The sequence below is a fragment of the Zea mays genome, chromosome 3 (assembly GCF_902167145.1).
Source record: "Zea mays cultivar B73 chromosome 3, Zm-B73-REFERENCE-NAM-5.0, whole genome shotgun sequence".
Classification (NCBI taxonomy): domain Eukaryota; kingdom Viridiplantae; phylum Streptophyta; class Magnoliopsida; order Poales; family Poaceae; genus Zea; species Zea mays.
Window position 1 is genome coordinate 15,800,199 of NC_050098.1, and position 10,109 is coordinate 15,810,307.

Here is a 10,109-nt window from a genome sequence, read left to right on the forward strand (position 1 = left end):
ACCTTCATTTCAATGATTTTTTAGGAGTATGATGTTGTAGATCAGCGTCCTATTTGATACCCATGTGACTATATTAATTAAGTTATATAATTAAAATTTAATTCATACAAAAGATCATGTAACGAACTATTACATTTAAAACTCTTGATTAGCATAATCGATTTGAGATCATGTTATAGGTGTTCAAAGTTCAATTTGTCCCCAACTAATTGTGCAACTTACCAAACTACAAATAATAAGATAGTAATTTATCGCTTTAAGCAATCATAATTAATCATTATAATTTGAAAACCCAAACACTAGTTATTGTAATTCATAATCCTAATTATAGTAATCATATGTACAATTGAAATTATAATAATATAGGTTATAATAATCTAGCTGCGACCCTAAACCATGTTATGTCCATATAAAAAATCAACCAACATATGTGGTTGAATAATAAAGTAATATGGTTGTATCCAATATAAACTTTGAGTGTGTTCTGATTTTTGTTGCTTTTAGTTTTTTTGTTGCTCTTAGTTAACGTAGTTCTGATAGAAATAAAATTTAGATGAGTTGATGGTTTAACAAATCAAAATGTTACCTAAAATTTTAAGCAATTTATTGTCTAATTCAGTATAAAAATGTACCAGATGTTATGTGAAAAACTAGGAGGTATCTCCCTTAATAATTATTACTAGGTATGTGCCCGTTCGTTGCGTTGGAAGTAAAAAAATATGTATGAAATATAGATAAGGAACGACAAACATCACTATGATATAGAAAATCTGTGTGGCAAACATTATCAATATCGTAAAACAACTCCATGTACGACTACTGTTGGCCTCCGGCGAGCCATGACTGCGTCTCCCACCCACGGTTGGCCTCAGACGAGGCGTGACTGTGCATCCCGCCCAGGGTTGGCCAAGGGCGAGGCGTGACTGCGTCTCCCGTCAGAGGTTGGCCCCGGGCGAGTCGTGACTGCGTCTCCCGCACGGGGTTGGCCTCGAACGAGGCGTGACTGTGTCTCCCGCCCGAGGTTGGCCTCATGAGCCATGACTGAGTCTCCCGCACGGGGTTGGCCTCAGACGAGCTGTGACTGCGTCTCACGCCCGGGGTTGGCCTCAAACGAGCCGTGAATGCGTCTCTCGCCCGAGGTTGGCCTTGCGAGCCGTGGCCGCGTCTCCCGTCCGGGGTTGGCCTCGGGCGATCCGTGATTGCGTCTCCCGCACGGGGTTAGCTTCGAAGAAGGCGTGTCTGCGTCTTCCGCCCGGGGTTGCCCTTGGGCGAGCCGTGACTAGGTCTCCCGCCCGGAACGCGCCTGGACGTCAACGCATAGTAATGTAAAACTCCTTGTCGCACCACGTCGTGGCCGAGGTGAAGCAGACCCGGTTGCATAGCTTTGTGTTCCAGTGTCTCCCTCTCCATGAATCTGTTGGTGCGCTGCACCTCGAGATTCGGATTGTCGAGCCGCCTTTCCACCACCCGTTTCCATCCCGCCATCTGGTCGGCGTCCATCTCCAATGAGATAAAACGCGCCTCGGTCCTCTGGTCCATCTTCGAAATCCGTTGCTCCAAGTCTTCACAGCGACCACTCATGGCTTCGGTCAAGCGCGACTCCATCTACGCCATCTCGTCGAGGACTTTCTGCATCGTCGCTTCCATGCCCGCGACAACAGTTGATCGTGGCCTCCACCCTGGGATTTGTGGAACTCGCTCTAGGATTACACCAGTCTGATACCAGATTGTTAGTCTAAGCAATATGGAGGCGAGTAGAAGACAGAAGATAGAGACTGAATCAGACGCACGTAAGAATTCAATTTATTCCTTGCGTGCCTTCTTCTATCGTTTTTTCAGCATATAAAGGTATGTGAATACATGGCTCTATGGCCCAATCACTAGAACTACAATCCACTATTACACGGCCCATGTTGGCCCAATGTATTTTTTATTTGGTTTCATTTCTCGCTTCATCTCATTGCTGGCGCCCGCAGACTCCTCCTACACTAGTGCTTCTGTCTGCTTGTCCTTCTTCGTTGCAGCCACGCTCACATCTCTCCCTCCAATACCGCCTCGCGCCCGAGCACCGCCTCCCCCCGCCATCGAGGACGCCGCGACGTTTTTTTACTGGCTGCGCGCGCAGGCGTAGGCGTAGGCGTAGGCGCAGGCTGCCCCAAGCGCCGTGTTCGCCGAGCCGTGGCTCATTGAATTGGCTGAGCCACTTTATCCAATTAGATGTAGCAAGATTTTGTGCTGCAAGTTGGAGCATGATAGAGGCAAAGAGTCCAGCCAGCTTGTCGGGTACCGTAAATAGAGGTACCTCCAACACTTCTAAACACGGCTGGTAACCACCCTCAGCACAAACCGCGAAGACTGATGGGCACGGTTCAGGTCAAGACCTTGTCTACCAAGGGACGCAATCTCGCCTCGCCCGAGCCCAGCATCGGGCGGGAACAGTAGTTCCGAACGAATTCACGCCTCGCCCGAGGGCCTCCTCAGGCGGTGGGCGCACCCTCGACTCGCCCGAGGGCCTCCTCAGGCGGTGGGTGCACCCTCGACTCGCCCGAAGCCCAGCTCGGGCAGGCTTCGTTGTGAAGCAACCTTGGCCAAATCGCCTCACCAACCGACCGTATCGCATGCACATTCAATGCGGGGATCGTCTGACACCTTATCCTGACACGCGCGTCTCAGTCGGCAAGGTCGAAGTGACCGCAGTCACTTCACCCTTTCACTGACCGACCTGACAGGAAAACAGCGTCGCTCGCCCCGCTCCGACTGCTGTGCCACCCACTGGGGTAAGACTGACAACAACCGAGTTCAGCCTCGGGCGCAACAGGAAGCTCCGCCTCGCCCGACCTTAGGCCTCGGCCTCGGGAGGAGGTCTCCTCCTCGCCCGACCCCAAGACTCGGCCTCAGTAAGGATGGCAATCGGGCGGGTAGTACACGGATATATAGTTCGCAAATCCATAACCGCGAGACAAAACTCAACTCATACCCATACCCATAAACGTTCGTGGGTATGGATCTGTATCCATACCCGTACCTGTCGGGTATCCGCTATCCAGTGGATATCCGTTACCCGCCCGCCCACTACAATTTTAGCATTCAACACCAAACAACAATTATATCACATTTCAAAATAATTATCATTCCAGTAGCATCAAATGATAATTTCAGCACCAAACAACATGTTATTGATAAAAATTGAAAAATGAGAATTTATGATAATATATTAAATCCGGATGGCTCAAATGTTAGATATCCATTGGGTAACGGGCATGGATACTGGATATCCATACCCACGAAAAAATATATTCGTGGATACCTTATTATATCCATAACCATACCCGCGGATACCAAATTCAACCATACCCATATCCAATGGATAATTATCCACGGTTATTTACCCATAATCGTACCCATTGCCATACATAGGCCTCAGCCTCGGCCTCGGGAGGAATCGCGTCCTCGCCCGACCCCGGCCTCGGCCTCAGGAGAAGTCTCCGCCTCACCCGACCTTGGGCTCGGACCGACCACACCACAGGGGATACATCATTACCCTACCCCTAGCTAGCTCAGGCTACGAGAGAACAAGACCGGCGTCCCATCTGGCTCGCTCCGGTAACAGGTAATGATGGTTCCCCGCGTGCGTCCATGACGTCGGTGGTTCTCAGCCCCCTACAGAAGCAAGGAGAGGTCAGCAGGATCCCAGCCGCACCGCCAGCTGTGCTTCTACAGGGCTCAGGCACTTCTCCGATGGCCACATTATCGTGTACACAGGGCTCAGGCGCTTCTCCGACGACCACGTTATCGCGTACACAGGGCTCAAGCACTTCTCCGACAGCCACGTTGGCATGTACACAGGGCTCAGGCACTTCTCTGCCAGACACGTTAGCGCATAGCTACACCCCCATTGTACATCTGGACCCTCTCCTTGCATCTATAAAAGGGAGGTCCAGGACCTTCCTGCGGGGGAGGTCGCGCAGAGGGACGAGCAAACGAACAGGCTCTCTCTCTCTCTCTTGCGCGACGCTTGTTGAAAGTCGCCTAGGGGGGTGAATAGGGCGAAACTGAAATTTACAAAATTAATCACAACTACAAGCCGGGTTTGCGTTAGAAATTTAATCGAGTCCGAGAGAGAGGGTGCAAAACAAATCGTAAGCGAATAAAGAGTGTGACACGCGGATTTGTTTTACCGAGGTTCGGTTTTTGCAAACCTACTCCCCGTTGAGGTGGTCACAAAGACCGGGTCTCTTTCAACCCTTTCCCTCTCTCAAACGGTCCCTCGGACCGAGTGAGCTTTTCTTCTCAATCAATTGGAACACAAAGTTCCCACAAGGACCACCACACGATTGGTGTCTCTTGCCTCAATTACAAGTGAGTTTGATCGCAAGAAAGAATGAGAAAGAAAGCAATCCAAGCGCAAGAGCTCAAAAGAACACAACAAATCACTCTCACTTAGCACTAAAGCTTTTGTGGAATTGGGAGAGGATTTGATCACTTGGGTGTGTCTTGTATTGAATGCCTAGCTCTTGTAAGTGGTTGGAAGGTGGGAAAACTTGGATGACTTGAATGTGGGGTGGTTGGGGGTATTTATAACCCCAACCACCAAACTAGCTGTTTGGTGAAGGCTGTTGTCGCATGGCGCATCGGACAGTCCGGTGCGCCACCGGACACTGTCTAGTGCGCCAGCCACGACACCAGGCCATTGGGTTCCGACCGTTGGAGCTCTGACTTGTGGGCCCGCCTAGCTGTCCGGTGGTGCACCAGACAAGTCCTGTAGACTGTCCGGTGTGCCACCCGCGCGTGCTCTGCTCCACTGCGCGCGCTGGCGCGCATTTAATGCGTTGCAGTCGACCGTTGGCGCAAAGTAGTCGTTGCTCCGCTGGCTCACTGGATAGTCTGGTGTGCACCGGACATGTCCGGTGAATTATAGCGGAGTGGAAATCCGAAGCTGGCGAGTTCAGAGCCGCTCTCCTCTGGAGCACCGGACACTGTCTGGTGGTACACCGGACAGTCCGGTGAATTATAGTGAAGCATCTCTGAGAATTCCCGAAGGTGCGAAGTTTGGCTTGAAGTCCCCTGGTGCACCGGACACTGTCCGGTGGTGCACCGGACAGTCCGGTGTGCCAGACCAGGGCAGCCTTCGGTTATCCCTTGCTCTCTTTGTTGAACCCTTTTCTTGGTCTTTTTATTGGCTTAGTGTGAACCTTTGGCACCTGTATAACTTATAGACTAGAGCAAACTAGTTAGTCCAATTATTTGTGTTGAGCAATTCAACCACCAAAATCAATTAGGAACTAGGTGTGAGCCTAATTCCCTTTCAATCTCCCCCTTTTTGGTGATTGATGCCAACGCAAACCAAAGCAAGTATAGAAGTGCATAGTTGAACTAGTTTGCATAATGTAAGGCAAAGGTTACTTAGAATTGAGCCAATATGAAACTTATAAGATATGCATGGATTGTTTCTTTGATTTTTGACATTTTGGACCACGCTTGCACCACTTGTTTTGTGTTTTGCAAATTCTTTTGTAAATCCTTTTCAAAGTCCTTTTGCAAATAGTCAAAGGTAAATAAATAAGATTTTGCGAAGCATTTTCAAGATTTGAAATTTTCTCTCCCTGTTTCAAATGCTTTTCCTTTGACTAAACAAAACTCCCCCTCAATAAATTCTCCTCTTAGTGTTCAAGAGGGTTTTAAGATATCACTTTTGAAAATACTAATTTCTTCCCCTTTTGAACACAATAAGATACCAATTTGAAATTGCCAATTGAATATCATTAGTTTTAAAATTTGGGTGGTGGTGCGGTCCTTTTGCTTTGGGCTATGCTCTCTCCCCCTTTGGCATAATTCGCCAAAAACGGAGTCATTAGAGCCCTTTTTAAACTACTTTCTCCCCTTTGGCAAATAAAACATGAGTGAAGATTATACCAAAGCCGGAGAGATGCTTGGAGCGACGGCGAAGGATGAGTTACGGAGTGGAAGCCTTTGTCTTCGCCGAAGACTCCAATTCCCTTTCAATACACCTATGACTTGGTTTGAAACAGGCTTGAAAAACACATTAGTCATAGCATATATAAAAGAGACATGATCAAAGGTATATGAATGAGCTATGTGTGCAAATCAACAAAAGAAGTTCCTAGAATCAAGAATATTTAGCTCATGCCTAAGTTTGTTAAAAGTTTGTTCATCAAGTGGCTTGGTAAAGATATCGACTAATTGATCTTTAGTGTTTATATATGCAATCTCGATATCTCCCTTTTGTTGGTGATCCCTTAAGAAATGATACCGAATGGCTATGTGTTTAGTGCGGCTATGCTCAACGGGATTATCCGTCATGCGGATTGCACTCTCATTATCACATAGAAGAGGAACTTTGGTTAATTTGTAACCATAGTCCCTAAGGGTTTGCCTCATCCAAAGTAGTTGCGCGCAACAATGGCCTGCGGCAATATACTCGACTTCGGCGGTAGAAAGAGCTACGGAATTTTGCTTCTTTGAAGCCCAAGACACCAAGGATCTTCCCAAGAACTGGCAAATCCCCGATGTGCTCTTCCTATTAATTTTACACCCCGCCCAATCGGCATCAGAATAACCAATTAAATCAAATGTGGATCCCCTAGGATACCAAAGCCCAAACTTAGGAGTATAAGCCAAATATCTCAAGATTCGTTTTACGGCTGTAAGGTGAGCTTCCTTAGGGTTGGCTTGGAATCTTGCACACATGCATACAGAAAGCATAATATCCGGTCGAGATGCACATAAATAGAGTAAAGAACCTATCATCGACCGGTATACCTTTTGATCCACGGACTTACCTTCCATGTCGAGGTCGAGATGCCCATTGGTTCCCATGGGTGTCTTGATGGGTTTGGCATCCTTCATCCCAAACTTGCTTAGAATATCTTGAGTATACTTCGTTTGGCTTAGGAAGGTGCCCTCTTGGAGTTGCTTCATTTGAAATCCCAAGAAGTACTTCAACTCCCCCATCATAGACATCTCGAACTTTTGTGTCATGATCCTACTAAACTCTTCACATGTAGATTCGTTAGTAGACCCAAATATAATATCATCAACATAAATTTGGCATACAAACAAATCATTTTCAAGTGTTTTGGTAAAGAGTGTAGGATCGGCCTTTCCGACTTTGAATCCATTAGTGATAAGGAAATCTCTAAGGCATTCATACCATTGAGAGCACCTAGAGGGGGGTGAATAGGTGATCCTGTGAAAACTTAAACTTATAGCCACAAAAACCTTGTTAAGTGTTAGCACAATAATTGCCAAGTGGCTAGAGAGGAGTCTCGACAAAACACAATACCACCAGAGATCAAACACAGAGATGACACAGTGGTTTATCCCGTGGTTCGGCCAAGACCAACGCTTGCCTACTCCACGTTGTGGCGTCCCAACGGACGAGGGTTGCAATCAACCCCTCTCAAGCGGTCCAAAGACCAGCTTGAATACCACGGTGTTTTGCTTTGCCTTTCAATATCCCGTTTGCGAGGAATCTCCACACTTTGGAGCCTCTCGCCCTTACACTTGAGATTCACAAAGAAATACGGAGTAAGGGGGAATGAGCAACGCACACAAGACTTCAAAAGATCAGAGCAACAACACGCACACAAGTCGCAACAAGAGCTCGCAACACAACTCAAAGAGTTCACAACTCCACAAAAGCTCTATATGCTATCACAATGAAACGAATGCGCGAGATCGATGTCTTGGTGCTTAGGAATGTTGTCGGAATACTTGGTGTTCTCCTTCATGCGCCTAGGGGTCCCTTTTATAGCCCCAAGGCAGCTAGGAGCCGTTGAGAACAAATCTGGAAGGCCATCCTTGCCTTCTGTCATCGGGCGCACCGGACAGTCCGGTGCACACCGGACAGTGTCCGGTGCCCGATTCCTTTCCTTAAATGGCGAAGCCGACCGTTGCAGATCTGGGAGCGGTTGGCGCACCGGACATGTCCGGTGCACACCGGACAGTCCGGTGCCCCCTTCCGACCGTTGGCTTGGCCACGTGTCGCGCGCAGAATCCGCGGCCGACCGTTGGCTCACCGGACAGTCCGGTGCACACCGGACAGTCCGGTGAATTTTAGCCGTACGCCGTCAGCAAATTCCCGAGAGCGGCCTCTTCGGCCGAGGCAGCCTAGCGCACCGGACACTGTCCGGTGCACCACCGGACAGTCCGGTGCTCCAGACCGAAGCAGCCTTCTGGCTGTACACAGCCAACTCTTTTCTTTTCTTTTTCTTCCTGTTTCCAATACTTAGACAAGTATATTAGTACACAAAACCAATGTACTAAGACTTAGAAACATACCTTTGCTCTTGATTTGCACTTTATTCATCCATGGCATAAATTCACATTTAAGCACTTGAGTTGGCACTCAATCACCAAAATACTTAGAAATGGCCCAAGGGCACATTTCCCTTTCAATCTCCCCCTTTTTGGTGATTTATGCCAACACAACATAAAGCAACTAGAACAAGTGCAAAATCACTTCAAATAAAACTCAAATTGATTTTGATTCAATTTTGACATATATGGATCATCCTTTGCCACCACTTGGTTTGTTTTTGCAAATCAAACTCAAAATCCTATCTCTAAGTCAAATCCACTTGTAGAGACATACAGAGAGGTTTTCCAAAGAAAATTAATTCAAGATTCCCAAAAACTCCCCCTTTTTCCCATGATCAACACTTCTCCCCGCAAGAGGCCAACTTTTGACACAAGAGACAATGCAAGAGTTTTGACAAAACAAAAAGGCTCTATTCTAGTTTCAATACTATCTCAAGTGGTAGCTGATCCATCTATTGCTTTGGCCTTTATTTTCTCCCCCTTTGGCATCAAGCACCAAAACGGGATCAATCTTGGCCCTTTAACCCCATTGCTTCACCAAAATCTTCAATTAAGAGCAAATAGGCCATAAGAGTTTAAAGATGAACTTGGAATAAGTTACCCCCTCATCGGAGTGCAGTGGAAGTCTTTCACGGTCCAAGTCCACCTTTCCCTTTCAAACCTTCTTTGAGACTAAAACAAGCAACCTCAAGCAAATGGTTAGTCTCAAAGGGTCAAGTTGTAGCACATCTCCCCCTAAACATGTGCATCACTTTGCAACGGACTTGTGAGGTCCAGGGAGTGTTTGTACAACTTGAGCACCAAAATAAGTAACAAAATGCAGAATGAACATGATCAAAGGCATAAACACATGTATGCTACAATTCAATCCAAGTTCCGCGAATCTAAGACATTTAGCTCACTACGCAGCCTGCAAAAGGTCTTCTCATCTAGAGGCTTGGTAAAGATATCGGCTAGCTGGTTCTCGGTGCTAACATGAAACACTTCGATATCTCCCTTTTGCTGGTGGTCTCTCAAAAAGTGATGCCGGATGTCTATGTGCTTTGTGCGGCTGTGTTCAACAGGATTTTCCGCCATGCGGATAGCACTCTCATTATCGCATAGGAGTGGGACTTTGCTCAGATTGTAGCCAAAGTCCTGGAGAGTTTGCCTCATCCAAAGTAGTTGCGCGCAACACTGTCCTGCGGCAACGTACTCGGCCTCAGCGGTGGATAGGGCAACGGAGGTTTGTTTCTTAGAGTTCCATGACACCAGGGACCTTCCTAAGAATTGGCACGTCCCCGATGTACTCTTCCTATCGACCTTACATCCAGCATAGTCGGAGTCTGAGTATCCAACTAAGTCAAAGGTAGACCCCTTTGGATACCAGAGCCCGAAGCAAGGCGTAGCGACCAAATATCTAAGAATTCGCTTCACCGCCACTAAGTGACACTCCTTAGGATCGGATTGAAATCTAGCACACATGCATACACTAAGCATAATATCCGGTCTACTAGCACATAAGTAAAGCAAAGAACCTATCATGGACCGGTATGCTTTTTGATCAACGGACTTACCTCCTTTGTTGAGGTCGGTTTGTCCGTCGGTCCCCATCGGAGTCTTTGCGGGCTTGGCATCCTTCATCCCAAACCGCTTCAGCAAGTCTTGCGTGTACTTTGTTTGGGAGATGAAGGTGCCGTCCTTGAGTTGTTTCACTTGGAACCCAAGGAAGTAGTTCAACTCGCCCATCATCGACATCTCAAATTTCTGCGTCATCACCCTGCTAAACT